Source organism: Pinus tabuliformis, chromosome 8 (assembly GCF_031772625.1).
Source record: "Pinus tabuliformis cultivar Carrire ecotype Pingquan chromosome 8, CPIR1, whole genome shotgun sequence".
Lineage (NCBI taxonomy): Eukaryota > Viridiplantae > Streptophyta > Pinopsida > Pinales > Pinaceae > Pinus > Pinus tabuliformis.
In genome coordinates, this window is record NC_142294.1 from 1,416,514,961 (window position 1) to 1,416,532,002 (window position 17,042).

General features: G+C 40.0%; 1 long non-coding RNA gene across 1 annotated transcript; it reads left to right on the forward strand.

Annotated features, from left to right (window-relative positions):
- The first annotated feature begins 6,727 nt into the window (after positions 1-6,727).
- LOC149240899 (uncharacterized) lies at positions 6,728-14,688 on the forward strand. The gene is made up of 3 exons (XR_016245567.1): positions 6,728-6,967; positions 7,093-7,157; positions 14,540-14,688. It is a non-coding gene; the product is annotated as an uncharacterized LOC149240899 (long non-coding RNA).
- The last annotated feature ends 2,354 nt before the right edge of the window (positions 14,689-17,042 follow it).

Consider the following 17,042-nt stretch of genomic DNA (forward strand, 5'->3'; position numbering starts at 1 on the left):
TAAGAAACGCATGTTAGGATTTTCTGTTTAGACGTTGATCTACTCCTTTAACTGATCACATATTTTTAGAAATACACGAGGGATGGCCTAGGATCCGCTCTTTCAACGGATCACAACTTTTTTGAAATACATGAGCGATGGCATGGGATCCGCTCCATTAACTCTCTGTTGGTTCCTCTGTTTCTGTCTAAATTGTGTCTCTGTTGTGTGTCTGTACCCTGTAGCATTTGATGGAGAAGAGCCTAGATGTTTCATCATTTGCATTTGCAGTAAAATTTTTCGTCGTCTTGTGTAGGATATTTGATTATATTTGAAGTGGAAGTGCTTCCTGTTGTCGATGTATAAGTCCGTGACTTTATGCCTATGGGTCTGTCCTTCTATTTTGTCAGAACAGATTTTATTTAAATCTGAATTTAACCAAGAAGATCAGCGAATGAATGAATGAAAGCGGACCCAGGGATGCATGGAATCGATGTCTCTAGTAAATAAACGCTCTAATGGGTAAGGATGCATGGAGTTGATGTCTCTAGTAAATAAACACTCAGGGATGCATGGAGTTGATGTCTCTAGTAAATAAACACTCTAATGGGTAGCAAAGGCTCATGAAGTACACATGTATATCTTTTATCTCTCTTCCTTTTCATTATCTTTTGCGTTGATTGCTTCGTTCCTTGTCCTTTGCATTGATAGCTTCTTTCGTATGCCCGTGGGTCTGTCCTTTTGTTTTGTCAGAACGGATTTTATTTAAATCTGAAGTCGACCAAGAAGATCAGCAAATGAATGGATGAAAGTCAATGTCATGAATGAAAGAAAGTCGATGTCATGAATGAAAGTCGACCCAGGGATGGATAGAGGTATTTACACGGGGGAGCGGTAAGAGTCATATTGGTTACAACCATATTGAAAGGTATATTTCTTTTATTTATTGTATATTCATAATTATATGACTTATTCTCCCGTTTTGGTTGCATAGATTAGAGCATAATTTTCAATTTTCATATCTTTTGTTTTTATTACAATTCCTCTTCACTACCTATGTGGCCCAATGTTTTTAATTCCTCCTTCACTATCTGCATGGCCCAATGTTTTCAAATATTGATGCTCTGTTGTTATTGCTCTCTATCTCATTAATCTTTTATTTACTTGTCTTTTAATCTTAATTGTTATCTAGTAATCACATTAATTCCTCCTATTTTTTTTGTTTTTATTACAATTCCTCTTCACTACCTGTGTGGCCCAATGTTTTTAATTCCTCCTTCACTACCTGCATGGCCCAATGTTTTCAAATATTGATGCTCTATTGTTATTGCTCCCTATCTCATTAATCTCTTATCTACTTGTCTTTTAATCTTAATTGTTATCCACTAATCACATTAGTTCCTCTTTTTTTCTTTTTTTTTCTTTCCATATTCTAAATTTGTTCTTGGTCCCTCATCCTTTAATCTTAATTGTTATTCAACAATCCCATTAATACTCTTAATTTTTTTGTTTTCTTTCCATCTTCTAGATTTGTTCTTGGTCCTTAATAGCATTAATTACATATTAATAATCTAATGTTATTAATGGATTTTTTTCTTAGTCTTGATAAGCAATTCCATTAATCTTATTGCAATGTTTTTTTTGTCATAAAGCCTCACTTGCTCCTCTTCCCACAATATATGGGGAAGTTTCTGGGAAATTTAAAAAATCCTTCCGTCTGCAATCCCTAGCATTTTGGCATATTTCCAGTCCAATCCTCGGGAAACAGAGGGCGTGGATCAAAGTCTCTCTCAACTACTTTGTTGAGAGATAATAGCTGGAAAACGAAATTAAAACCGGATATAAAACCTGATATACAACGTTGAAAATCCAACGTAATATAAATAGGATTTTAAAACTATATATATTTATTGCCTCGCACATGTAAGTTAAGTTGCATGCATATAAAACCAATGCAAGTGATTGTTAACCGATTTCAGTTTATGAATTTATTAGATAATTATTGCTCTCTTTTATTTGATTTGGTAGCAGTTTATCCCAATGTCACTATTCTATTTAATGATTTATTTAAAAAAAATTATTTTTAAAATATGTTTTATTATATCCATATCATAGAGTGTAATGCGAATTAAATTTTTGTATGAAAATTATGCAGCTAAAAAGTTTAGTTTAGCTTATCTAAATTATTAATTCAGTATTTTTATATATATATATATTTATATATATATATATATATTAAAAGTTTAGTATTTTAAGTTTTACAATTTATTATTGAAATATCTATATCTATATAGAAGAATGAAATTTATTATTTAAATTAGGTTGTGATTATAGTTTTATTAAATATTACCATTCACGTAATTTTAATTTTCTATTTAGTAAAAATATTTTCTTAAATTTTACAATTAATGAAATATTTGTATTTTTAAATATTTGATCAATTTGGATGTTTGGGAAAATAGAAGTTGACATGAATTTTTTGGACTCATCCACATATCTTGACTATCTTCTTCAAGTAGTTACGAAGTAGCTGCTTCTCTTCTCACTATCGTCATCCACTGCTTTCTTAAAAAGATCCAATGCCTCTCCTTCCATAAGATTTTCAATAGCCTAGGTTTTACTTCACTTCTATTTTTAGGGAAGATTTCCATTATGGTAAAGTAAATATTTAACTTATTCAATATTAAATTACATTAAATTATATATTTTTTGCAAATTGGATGATATAAAATAATTTATTTATGAGTAGAATTATTTTATTTTTATAAGACATGCTAAATGTATATGTTTTTTTATTTAAATGTGAAAAGAAGCTTAAAAAAACATTTTTTTTAACTGAAAACTTTTGTTTGTTTGTTTATGTGATATGATGGTTGTCTTTTTTCTAATTAGATAATATGTGTAGATATTTTTTGCAAGTTTAATTTGTATAAAATTATGTAAGTATTTGTTTTATTATTTCTTAGATGATATAATGATTATATTTCTTAAACAATATGATGATTATTGATTTCCAATTCATAAGATCTTTTTGTTTGCTACATGATGTGGATTATATATGTAAAATGATATGATTAAGATACCCATGATTATGTTTTTATTTGTTAAATGACATCCTAAATTAGGTTGTTTGATGATATGATGGTGATAATGAGAGTGACAGAAATAATGAGAGTAAGGAGCAGGAGAGAGAGGGGGAGGGAGCGAGAGAGGGAGTGGGGGTGTCGTAGGAGGGGATAGAGAGAGAGAGAGAGAGAGAGAGAGAGAGAGAGAGGGAGTCGGGGTGTGGTAGTAGGGGGAGAAAGAGAGAGAGAGAGGAGGGGGGGAGAGAGAGAGAGATAGGGAGATAATGGGAGAGATAGAGACAGAGGGAGAGGGAAGGATAGGGTGAGGGAGAGGGGGAGGTAGAGATAGGTGGGGGGGAGAGAGGGGGAGGGGAACAGAGAGGGGGAGAGGAGAGAGAGAGAGAGTGAGAGGGGGAGAGAGTAGAAGAGGGATAGTGGGGGGGAGGAGAGTGAGAGAGAGGTAGACAAAGAGGGAGAGGGGGAGATAGGGAGAGGGAGAGAGGAACGGAGGGAGAGACAAGGGGGGAAGGATGGGGAGAGAGAGGGAGAGAGATATGGGGAGGGATGGGGGGATAGAAGGGGTGGGAAGGAAGAGAGGTAGGGAGAGAGAGAGAGGAGGAGAGAGAAATGGGGGAGAGAGGAGGAGAGGAAGAGGCGGAGAGGGAGATGGGGGAGAGAGAAGGTTAGGGTCAGGGAGGGGGAGAGAGAGAGAGAAGAGAGAGAGAGAGGAAGGGAGATGGAGATGGGGAGATAGGGAGATAGTGGGAGAGATAGAGAGAGGGAGAGGGAGAGGGAAGGGAGAGAGAGGGGGAGGGAGGTAGAGAGAGAAGGGGAGGTAAGGGGAGTGATGGGAGGGGGAGAGAAGGAGTGGGTGATGGGGGTGAGAGGAGGATAGGGTGAGGGAGAGAGGAGGTAGTGATATGTGGCGGGAGAGACAGGGAGGGAAATAGAGAGGGGAGGGGGATAGGGAGAGAGAAAGTAAGAGGGGGAGTACGAAAGAGAGCGAATGAGGGAAAGGGGGAGGGGAAGAGAGTGGGAGAGGGAGAGGGGGAGAGAGAGGGAGATGGGGAGGGGAGGGCAAGGGAGGGGAGAAGGAGTGAGAGGGAGAGGGAGAGAGGAAGGGAGGGAGAGACAAAGAAGGAGGGATGGGGAGAGAGATGGAGAGAGAGATGGGGAGGGAGGGTGAGAGAGAAGCGGTGGTAGGGAAGGGAGGCAGGGAGAGAGAGAGAGAGAGGAGAGAGAGATTGGGGAGAGAGGAGGATAGGGTTAGGGAGAGGGGAAGTTAGAGAGAGGGGGGAGGGGAGAGAGAGAGGGAGAGGGAGGGAGAGGGGGAGATAGGGAGATAGTGGGAGAGATAGAGATAGAGGAAGAGGGAGAGAGGGAGGGAGGGAGGTGGAGGGAGAAGGGTTGGTAGGAGGAGTGATGGGAGGGGGAGAGAAAGGGTGGGATATTTGGGGAGAGAGGAGGACAGGGTGAGGGAGAGGGGGAGGTAGAGATATGTGGGGGGGGGGCAGGGGGAGGGGAAAAGGAGGGGGAGCGGGTGAGGGAGAGAGAGTGAGAGGGGGAGAGGGAGAGAAAGCAGAAGAAGGATAGGGGGAGTGGAAGAGAGTGGGGAGAGGAAAGGTAGAGAGAGAGGGAGAGGGGAAGGGTTAAGGGAGGAGCAGAGGGAGGGAGAGGGAGAAGGAGAGAGGAAGGGAGGGAGAGACAAAGAGGGAGAGGGAGGGAGGCAGAGAGAGAAGGGGTGGTAAGGGGAGTGATGGGGCGGGGAGAGAAGGGGAAGCTCTTAATAAAGTTTTATAAACCATGAACCTTAAACGATAAACCCAAAACCCAAAACCCTAAAACATAAATCTTAAACAATAAACCCTGAACCCTAAACCCTATAAACTAAACCATAAACGCAGGCATTTTAGAACTTTTTTAAAAGCATTTTGTAACTTTTATTTAAGTGGTTTATAAAATAATTTACTAAATTGTGGTAAAAATTAAACCATAGAACCTAAAACCTAAACCCTAAACCATAAAACCCAAGCCCTAAACCTTAAACCATAAACCCTAAGAATTTTATAACAATTTAAGAAGAATTTTGTAACTTTTATTTAAGTGTTTATTAAAAGAATTTACTAAAGTGTTACAAACCCTAAACCATAAATGCAAAACCATAAACCCTTAACACAAAAACATAAACCCTAAACCCGAAAACCTAAACCCTAAACCCCAAACCCCAAATCATAAACCCCAATCCATAAACCCTAACCATTTTATAACATTTTAAAAATTGTTTTGTAACTTTTATTTAAGTGTTTATTGAAATAAATTACCAAAATGTTGTAGACCCTAAACACTAAACCCTAAACCTAAACAGAAAACCCCGAACCCTAGACCCTAAACCCTAAATCCCAAACCCTAAACTCTAATTCATAAATACTAAACCCTAAGCATTAAACACTAAACCCCAAACCGTGGATATTAAACCCTAAACCCTAAGCATTTTATAAGATTTTAAAAAGCATGTTGTAATTTTTATTTAATTGTTTATTAAGTGAATTTACTAAAGTGTTATAAACCCTTAACCCTAAACTGTAACCACAAACACTAAACCCTAAACTCTAGACTCCTAAACCCTAAACCCTAACCAATTTATAACATTTTAAAAAGTGTTTTTTAACTTTTATTTAAGTGCTTATTATAAGAATTTACTAAAGTCTTATAAACCCAAAATCTTAAGAATTTTATAGCATTCTAAAAAGAAATGTGTAACTTTTACTTAAGCTTTTATCAAAATAATTTACTAAGGTGTTATAAACCCTAAACCATAAAAACTAAACCCTAAACTAAAAACCCTAGAATGAAAAACCTAAACCTAAATTCTAAACCCTAAGCCTTTTATAACATTTCAAAAAGTGTTTTGTAACTTTTATTTAAGTGTTTATTAAAATAGTTTACTAAAGTGTTATAAACCCTAAACACTAAACCCTATAGCTTATACCGTAAAACCTAAACCCTAATTGTTTCATAACATTTTAAAAAGTGTTTTGTAACTTGTTTTACATGTTTATTAAAAAAATTTACTAAATTTTTATAAACTTCAAACCCTAATCCCTAAAACATAAACCCTAAAACCTAAACCCTAATTAATTTATAACATTTTGAAGAGTGTTTTGAAACTTTTATTTAAGTGTATATTAAATACATTTACTAAAGTGTTATAAACCCTGAACCCTAAATGCTAAAGCCTAAGAATTTTATAACATTTAAAAAACTTTTTGTAACTTTTATTTAAGTGCTTATTAAAAGAACTTACTAAAATGTTATCAACCCTAAATCCTAAACCCTAAACCCCAATGTCACGACCACAATCTATCTTATACCGAAAAAAAAAATAAAATTATTACCTACCCTTACAAATCACTTGCCACCGTGATCACAAGGTATTCGGTTCATTGTCAAACATTATAAAACATTATAATTTAATACACTTTATTTGATTCACCTGCATAAGTTATGACTTGGCATAAGGTTGGTTTCCATGCGGGTTTGCTCACGTTACACCTACCCACTCCAGCACTATGCCATAACCCTTGCCATAGCCTTAATGTATTGCAACCTTAATTATTTAACACGGCACCAGGTGGAAGGCGGATGTTAATCCAGCACATCCATCCTGTGGCCAGGTGGAAGGAGGCCATGTGACTGCCATGTGAACGCTCAGGGTTGTACAGCTGTGGTTTCCGCGCCAACCTTCCCGCCCATACGAACGATGGTGATCGATCCGTGTAATCGAAGGGCTCAGGTTAATCGAGGGTTTGACCTTCAGCATATAATCCACCGGGTTAATCGGCCTCAGTTCATTTGCGTCCAGAATGTGCCTCCGCTCAGCAGAGCCTCCTCCGCATCGTTCCAGTTACACCTCTCTCGCTCAGGTATGAATCTCACTGTTTAAACATTAACACACAGGTTATAGTCTTATACTCCTACGGTTCACTGTGTATTCCATTGCACCTGCGTTTATCTATTACAGTTAATGAATAGCTTATCTCCTGTGCAGGAGGGTTTGGATCTTCCAGCCTCTACTGCCTGCAGAAAGAGGGTGCTGGCCTACTGATACTCCAGGTGAGTCCTTATTCTTGCAGACGTAATTATATAAAGGATATCGAAGCTTAGGTGGATTGAAGGTCTCCACAGTTCGGACGAGGCTTATGTCCCGCTATTCCTGCTTTTCTCAGGTCTTATTGTTATTTGTTCAAGCCCTTGCTACGATTTACAGGCGGCTCTTCCCATGCCCGACCTATATCTCGCGAAACCCTGAGGGTTCAACTTATCTGCTTACGGCTGCAAGCCATTTGTAAATTTATGTATATGGGTACTTGAATCTGAGACTAAATCTCTATTTTGAGTTGATACAATTTCATTCAGGGTTTATAAGTTTTAATAGAACCCTTATGTTCTGGACTTTAGTCCCTTTCGGTTCCTGAAGCTATTGTTATAAATGGTTTACCTGTATATTGATCATCATATGCATGGCTACGGTCTCTTAATGAATTAATCGTGTGATTTCTTTTATGATGTCGACTATATCGAAGCTACTCTGTTCATTAGATGTTAAATTTAAAGGTTCTCATGTACAACCTGTATTGATTCTCGGGGTTTACCCACTGTCTATTACTTCAATTTATTATAATCATGCATATGAAGTTTAATATCGATGGACTTGCCACAGTGAGGGTTTGTACTGTTTCGAACTGGTATGACCGTCGACTCTTTGGTTTGAAGTTTAATCATATATCAAGAACTCAGGTCTATTATGAGTAGTTAGGTTCATGCATCAGATTTGGTATTCATTTCTTTACCATATTTCATATTTTCTTAATGCGGCTGTAGGGATTAAGGCTTGCATTCGGGTCGATGAATGCAAGGCAACCCCCTTTGCCACACACACAGGGTGTTATACCCGTGACCATGATGTTTAAGCCGGTAGAGGCATAATATTAATTTCCAGTTTCCGTAGCATATTAGAATCATGTCATTAATTCTGTAAATACCTTAATGCTCTCACATTTGTAATGTTAGCCTGCATTTAATGTTAACGCACTTTCTTTGCATAGCTATTTAATACTTTGTTGTAGCTATTGCTCCCCTTACACAGCTTTACATTATTCGCTATATTTTCATTCATCTCACACAGCTATATATGTTACCGGCTATGGTTATTGTTTTATTACACAGTATATAATACCTGCTATGGTGAAACGTTCCGTGGGTTGAGCTATGTGCATAACCCTTACGGCCGTTCCTGTTACTCTTATTTCTCTGAGTTATTGTTTTCGTATTTCTCTGAGTTATTGTTTTCGTATTTCTCTGGGTTATTGTTTTATCCGAGGGCCTCGACCCTTCTTCATGGTCTTCCTAAAGTTTCGTTAAGACTTAACAGTAATGACACTGTCTAAATTTCCATTTCATAACTGTTTCTTTCATTATTACTACTGTTCTGAAGCAAGTTATTTGACTGTGCTCGTAAGCAATGGTTCGATTCTTACGTTCGTTTACTCCTAATGATTAATATTCTTAGCGGTCTCATAACCGCTTCAGGGTTTAGACCCAATCTGACCCTTTCATTTAACCATTCTAGTCTATACTGTGACAATTTATTTCCAAGTCAGATCTGCAGATAGTTTATATGTATTAACCTATATGACAGCTCTACCATCACTGTTTAATGTTCAGCAAGATTAATAATTCACTACAGCAATAACCAGATAAGAAACTTAAATACCTGAACCGGTCTGTGTGCTGTCTTCGCCTGTTACTCAAGTCAGAGTTATTTAAGAACACATACCTGTAATCTGCTATCGTCGTGCCTTCTTCAGAGAATCACCTGCAATGGTTTTGCTCTTATCCTCCCAACCTTGAGATCCACTTCACTGGATTCTCCCCCCGAGCAGTCCTGCAGGCCTACAGCCCTCAACAAGACACATGCACACCAGTGCTAGGTTATCTGGTCACTACCAGACTTAACCTTCCTCTCTGTCTGCTCTCTCCCTTGGAATCCTTCTCTCTGCCTGTTCCTCAACAGCCCAGAGGTTTTCCTCCCAAGGCTTTTCCCCTTGGGTGAGAAGCAGTTATTTTCCAGTTTTGATAACTGTTTTTATTTTCTTTTAATAGAAAATCCTCCTCCAGGAGGCTGCCAGCATTTCATGAATATACACAAGTAAAATAATCCAATATATTCCTTTTCATAATTAACAATGTCTTTTAGTAATATCAAGTCTTTTACTCATACAATTTTTACCATAGTAACTATTCAAATTACAAGTTACCTTGGGGTATCACATCTTCCCCCCCTGGGATTGGACATTGTCCCGATGTCTATTCCCATTAAATAAGTTTGGGTAAACTTTCCTAATGAGTTCTTCGTCTTCCCATGTAGCCTCCTCAGGCCCATAGTGCTGCCACATCACTTTAATTTGGGTAATAACCCGTTTCCACGGCCGCACTTCTCTCCGGTCGAGAATGCTCTGTGGTTCGACCAGAACCTCGCCTTCCGGTTCGACCTGCAGGCAATCAATACTTTTAATCAGTTTTCTATTGCATGTAGCTGCATAATAAAGACAACCGGATTAATTCTTACCTGCACATTTTGCCATTGAATGACATGTTTAGGATCATAGACATATTTTTTTTAGAACAGAAACGTGAAACACATTATGAATCCTAATGTCACTTGGCAATGCAAGTTGGTAGGCCACTGGCCCTACTCTAGCCAAGACCTGAAAAGGTCCAAAGTATCGAGGAGCCAGCTTGGTGCACCCACTCCACTGTAGGGCGCTCCTTCTGGTTTGAATCCTTACAAACACATGGTCGCAAACTTTGTATTCCGTGAATCTTCTTTTCCTGTCCGCAAAGCTTTTCTGTCTATCTTGTGCAGCTTTTAAGTTTGCACGCACCTTTCTTACCATGTCTTCCATGTCTTTAAGCATTTCCGGACCCAAATTCAGCTTGTCTTCCGGTCCACCCCAGCTTGAGGGTGTGCGACACTTCTGTCCATACAGGACCTCAAAGGGACTTAGCTGAGTCGAAGTGTGATATCCGTTATTATACGCAAATTCGACCAGATGTAAATATTCTTCCCATTGACCTGGTTTCAGAATTACATATGCTCTCAACATATCTTCCAGCACCTGATTCACTCGCTCGGTTTGACCATCGGTCTGCGGGTGATAAGCTGTGCTGAAGTTCAGCTGAGTACCCAACTCGGCAAACAATGTCCTCCAAAAGGTAGAGGTGAATTTCACATCGCGATCTGATATAATTACCTTTGGTAACCCATGCAATCGGAACACATTTTGCATGAAGAGATGAGCAATTTGCACCGCCTTGTAAGTGGACTGCACAGGAATAAAGTGCGCTGCTTTACTTAACTTATCAACCACTACCATGATAGAGTCGTTGCCTTTCTTTGTTCGGGGCAACCCCGTTATGAAATCCATGGAAATGGTTTCCCATTTCCACTCCGGAATGGGCAAAGGCTGTAGCAGTCCAGCGGGATGCTGATGTTCTGCCTTTATTTGCTGGCATTCCAAACATCGTGCCAAGTACTCAACCACTTGTTTCTTCATTCCTGGCCAATAGTATTCCTTCTTAAGCGCAGTGATCATCTTTTGGTACCCCGAATGACCAGTGTAGTGGCTGATATGAAACTCATCCAGAACCAACCTTCTAAGGTCTTTTACATCAAGTACATACATTTTCTTATTAAAACACAGCATTCCATCACTATTTAGTGTGTATCCTTGCTGTAATTTTTCCTTATCAGATTGTTGTACTTGCTGTTTTAAGTACTGGTACTCAGAGTCAAGACTAGCTGCTGTCTTTATTTGCTCAATTAGTGAACTCTGCCATTTGCTGACTGAAAGTTCACATAAACAGTGAACCTTCCGACTTAATGCATCCGCCACTCGGTTTTCCTTGCCCTTTAAATGCTTTATGTCGAAGTCAAACCCACTTAGGAAATCTGCCCAACGAGCTTGTCTTGCATTCAAGGTAGGTTGGCTGAAATAATGTGTCAAACTGTGATGATCTGTTAACAGCAGGAATTTCCTCCCTAAGAGGTAGTGCCGCCACATTTTCAGCGCATGAATAACAGCTGTTAATTCCAGATCGTAAGCAGAGTATCTCTGTTCATGCTCCTTCAGCTTCCTTGATTCATATGCTATTACCTTTCCTTCCTGCATTAGTACTCCTCCCACACCTTCCTTGCTTGCATCGGTGCATACCACATAATCCTTATTAGGATCAGCTATGCTTAGGATGGGTGCCGTGGTGAGTAAGTGCTTCAAGCGATCAAAACTCTGCTGACATTCCGGTGTCCATCTAAATACCTTCCCTTTCTTCTGCAATGAAGTGATAGGATAGGCTATCCTAGAGAAGCCTTCCACAAACCTCCGGTAATATCCAGCTAATCCCATAAAGGATCTGATATCAGCAACATCTTTGGGTATGGGCCATTCCATAATGGTTTTTATCTTCTCCGGGTCTACAACAATTCCTTCTTTAGTAATCACGTGCCCCAAATACTGAATTTCCTCCTTGAAGAAATCGCACTTGCTAAATTTAGCGTACAGCTGATGTTCCCGAAGGGTCTGCAACACCAACCTAAGGTGCTCTTCGTGTTCTTGCTGGGAGCGTGAGTATATCAGAATATCATCAATAAATATCAGCACAAATTTGTCCAAAAACCGATGAAACACGCTGTTCATCATACACATGAAGGTGGCAGGTGCATTGGTCAAACCAAAAGGTAGCACTACAAATTCGTAGTGTCCATAACGTGTTCTAAAAGCGGTTTTGGCAATGTCCTCATCTTTAATCCTGATCTGATGATAACCAGATCGCAGATCAATCTTGGAAAACACTTTTGCCCCTTTCACTTGATCAAAGAGTTCATCTATCCTGGGTAAAGGGTACTTGTTCTTGACCGTGAGCTTATTCAGCTGCCGGTAATCTATGCACATGCGAAGTGTCCCATCCTTCTTCTTCACAAATAATACTGGAGCTCCCGAGGGTGATACGCTGGGACGGATGTACTGCTTATCCAACAGCTCTTGCAGCTGCATTTTCAACTCGGTTAGCTCTGGTATGCTCATTCGGTATGGGGCCCGTGAGACAGGTGCTGCTCCTGGGATTAGTTCTATAGTGAAATCTATATCTCTCTTTGGAGGCAGCCCCGGTACTTCTTCCGGAAAAACATCAATAAATTCCTGTACCACCGGGATATTGTCCAATGCGGACATCTTGTCTTTCTGGTTTGCATAACCAACTTGTATGGCATAAATTTGACATTTCTTTCTAATACACTTAGCTAACTGAGTCGCAGTGATAGGTCGAATCTGAACAGGATGTTTAATTCCCTGCAATTCCTGCTGCTGCCCCAAATCATCCTTGTAGTATATGGTCTTGGTTTTACAATTCACCAGTGACCAGTGCTTTTCCAGCCAATCCATACCAATAAGGATGTCATAAGAACCCAATGGAAGTACATTCAGGTCTGCTGTTACGGGTTGTCCAGCTATACTGAAAGAGCAGTTATTAACTTTAGCTAGGACCCGTCTCTTGGCTCCCGTAGCTAACTGTACTAACCATGGATTTTTGAACTTTCTGATGATAGCTTACAATGTTCCACCACTTTTGGACTAACATAACTTAAAGTAGCTCCAGGATCAATAAGTACAGCTATAGAGAGATTAGAGATCTTACCTTCAAACTCCACCATGCTTGGTTGGTACTCCGCTTGCCGGTCTTCCAAGGCTGCGTTAATTCTAGGTATGCTGCGTGCCACATCCCCAACAGTTGATGCTTCATGGATCTGAGATATTTGATCAACCCCTTTACGCTGTGGACAATTCTTGACGTAGTGCGGTCCTCCACACCCCCAGCACTGAACTGGAGGTCTGGTTCCCTCAATCTCTGATCTAGCAGGGGGTTCGCTGATTCTGCTTTCGTTTGGCTTAGCTCGGAAGGTGCCTTTGGTTATGTTTCTGCTGATCTAACCCTTCCCAGCCCCCTTACTGCCATTTCCACGGCTGCCTTTGTTGTTTCCAGCAACTCTGTTGCCTTTTCTCTCATTCCATCTCTTGTTTGGAATGTCTCCTTTCTGCTTGTTCTGCTGATAACAAATTCTAACCTTTCGAATTGCCTCATCCATAGTTCGGGGATTGTCAAACTCAATCCGTTCCCTTATGTAAGCTGGTAGGCTACTCACGAACCTCTGCACCTTGGCCTTCTCCTCCTTTATGTATGGCACATAGCGAAGCAGAGAAGTGAAGCGATTTATGAATTCATCCATGGACTGCTGTCCTAATCTTAAGTCATGGAATTCTCGCGCCTTCTCATCATAGAAGCGCTCAGTTAAATACCTCTCCTTAAAATATTTCTGAAATTTTTCCCAGGTTATGCTTTGCTCACTTACTCCCTTCACGATTTTGATCTCTTCCCACCACAAGGTGGCTTTGCCTTGCAGCTGGAAAATGGCCAGCCGCGCCTTCAGATTTTGATCATATTCGTACAGTTGAAAATATTTGTTAATGTTAATCAACCAAGCTTCTGCTGCTTCTTCCTGCTCACCATCGAAAAGGGGAGGTTTGATTTTTCGAAATTCCCCTTGTAACTCCATTTTCTGTCTCTTTGAGGTTTGTTGTTCTTGCACATTATCAGAATGGTCTTCCTGTTCTTCTGAAAGCTCAGGTGCATAATCCCGTTCTTCAGTTCCCCTTTGCTGTTCCGCGCTGGGGTTGGCTAAGGGTGGATTTTGTTTGTCTGACAAGCTTTTCAATATTCTTTCTTGCTCCATTGTTAATCGCGCATTGTCCTCTCGCAAACGCGCCATTTCACTTTTAAGCTCTTGGACTGTTTGCAGTATCGCCAGATTGGTACTGCGTGTCTCAGCACCAAGCTGTACCCACAGCTCAGCATTTTCTTGAGGGATGCCACCAGTTCCTGGCATTTCCTCCATCTTGCTTGTTAGCTGTTAGGAGAGGCTGTCTCTGTATGGGTCTCCTAATTGGTACACAAGAAAGTCAATTAGCTGCATTGTCTTCATATATTCATTATAAGATAATCTTTACTGTTCCAGAGGCCACAGTTTTGAAACCTCTGCTTTGATACCACATTGTCACGACCACAATCTATCTTATACCGAAATAAAAAAAAAAAATTATTACCTACCCTTACAAATCACTTGCCACCGTGATCACAAGGTATTCGGTTCATTGTCAAACATTATAAAACATTATAATTTAATGCACTTTATTTGATTCACCTGCATAAGTTATGACTTGGCATAAGGTTGGTTTCCATGCGGGTTTGCTCACGTTACACCTACCCACTCCAGCACTATGCCATAACCCTTGCCATAGCCTTAATGTATTGCAACCTTAATTATTTAACACGGCACCAGGTGGAAGGCGGATGTTAATCCAGCACATCCATCCTGTGGCCAGGTGGAAGGAGGCCATGTGACTGCCATGTGAACGCTCAGGGTTGTACAGCTGTGGTTTCCGCGCCAACCTTCCCGCCCATACGAACGATGGTGATCGATCCGTGTAATCGAAGGGCTCAGGTTAATCGAGGGTTTGACCTTCAGCATATAATCCACCGGGTTAATCGGCCTCAATTCATTTGCGTCCAGAATGTGCCTCCGCTCAGCAGAGCCTCCTCCGCATCGTTCCAGTTACACCTCTCTCGCTCAGGTATGAATCTCACTGTTTAAACATTAACACACAGGTTATAGTCTTATACTCCTACGGTTCACTGTGTATTCCATTGCACCTGCGTTTATCTATTACAGTTAATGAATAGCTTATCTCCTGTGCAGGAGGGTTTGGATCTTCCAGCCTCTACTGCCTGCAGAAAGAGGGTGTTGGCCTACCGATACTCCAGGTGAGTCCTTATTCTTGCAGACGTAATTATATAAAGGATATCGAAGCTTAGGTGGATTGAAGGTCTCCACAGTTCGGACAAGGCTTATGTCCTGCTATTCCTGCTTTTCTCAGGTCTTATTGTTATTTGTTCAAGCCCTTGCTGCGATTTACAGGCGGCTCTTCCCATGCCCGACCTGTATCTCGCGAAACCCTGAGGGTTCAACTTATTTGCTTACGGCTGCAAGCCATTTGTAAATTTATGTATATGGGTACTTGAATCTGGGACTAAATCTCTATTTTGAGTTGATACAATTTCATTCAGGGTTTATAAGTTTTATTAGAACCCTTATGTTCTGGACTTTAGTCCCTTTCGGTTCCTGAAGCTATTGTTATAAATGGTTTACCTGTATATTGATCATCATATGCATGGCTACGGTCTCTTAATGAATTAATCGTGTGATTTCTTTTATGCTGTCGACTATATCGAAGCTACTCTGTTCATTAGAAGTTAAATTTAAAGGTTCTCATGTACAACCTGTATTGATTCTCGGGGTTTACCCACTGTCTATTACTTCAGTTTATTATAATCATGCATATGAAGTTTAATATCGATGGACTTGCCACAGTGAGGGTTTGTACTGTTTCGAACTGGTATGACCGTCGACTCTTTGGTTTGAAGTTTAATCATATGGCAAGAACTCAGGTCTATTATGAGTAGTTAGGTTCATGCATCAGATTTGGTATTCATTTCTTTACCATATTTCATATTTTCTTAATGCGGCTGTAGGGATTAAGGCTTGCATTCGGGTCGATGAATGCAAGGCAACCCCCTTTGCCACACACACAGGGTGTTATACCCGTGACCATGATGTTTAAGCCGGTAGAGGCATAATATTAATTTCCAGTTTCCGTAGCATATTAGAATCATGTCATTAATTCTGTAAATACCTTAATGCTCTCACATTTGTAATGTTAGCCTGCATTTAATGTTAACGCACTTTCTTTGCATAGCTATTTAATACTTTGTTGTAGCTATTGCTCCCCTTACACAGCTTTACATTATTCGCTATATTTTCATTCATCTCACACAGCTATATATGTTATCGGCTATGGTTATTGTTTTATTACACAGTATATAATACCTGCTATGGTGAAACGTTCCGTGGGTTGAGCTGTGTGCATAACCCTTACGGCCGTTCCTGTTACTCTTATTTCTCTGAGTTATTGTTTTCGTATTTCTCTGGGTTATTGTTTTCGTATTTCTCTGGGTTATTGTTTTATCCGAGGGCCTCGACCCTTCTTCATGGTCTTCCTAAAGTTTCGTTAAGACTTAACAGTAATGACACTGTCTAAATTTCCATTTCATAACTGTTTCTTTCATTATTACTACTGTTCTGAAGCAAGTTATTTGACTGTGCTCGTAAGCAATGGTTCGATTCTTACGTTCGTTTACTCCTAATGATTAATATTCTCAGCGGTCTCATAACCGCTTCAGGGTTTAGACCCAATCTGACCCTTTCATTTAACCATTCTAGTCTATACTGTGACAATTTATTTCCAAGTCAGATCTGCAGATAGTTTATATGTATTAACCTATATGACAGCTCTACCATCACTGTTTAATGTTCAGCAAGATTAATAATTCACTACAGCAATAACCAGATAAGAAACTTAAATACCTAAACCGGTCTGTGTGCTGTCTTCGCCTGTTACTCAAGTCAGAGTTATTTAAGAACACATACCTGTAATCTGCTATCGTCGTGCCTTCTTCAGAGAATCACCTGCAATGGTTTTGCTCTTATCCTCCCAACCTTGAGATCCACTTCACTGGATTCTCCCCCCGAGCAGTCCTGCAGGCCTACAGCCCTCAACAAGACACATGCACACCAGTGCTAGGTTATCTGGTCACTACCAGACTTAACCTTCCTCTCTGTCTGCTCTCTCCCTTGGAATCCTTCTCTCTGCCTGTTCCTCAACAGCCCAGAGGTTTTCCTCCCAAGGCTTTTCCCCTTGGGTGAGAAGCAGTTATTTTCCAGTTTTGATAACTGTTTTTATTTTCTTTTAATAGAAAATCCTCCTCCAG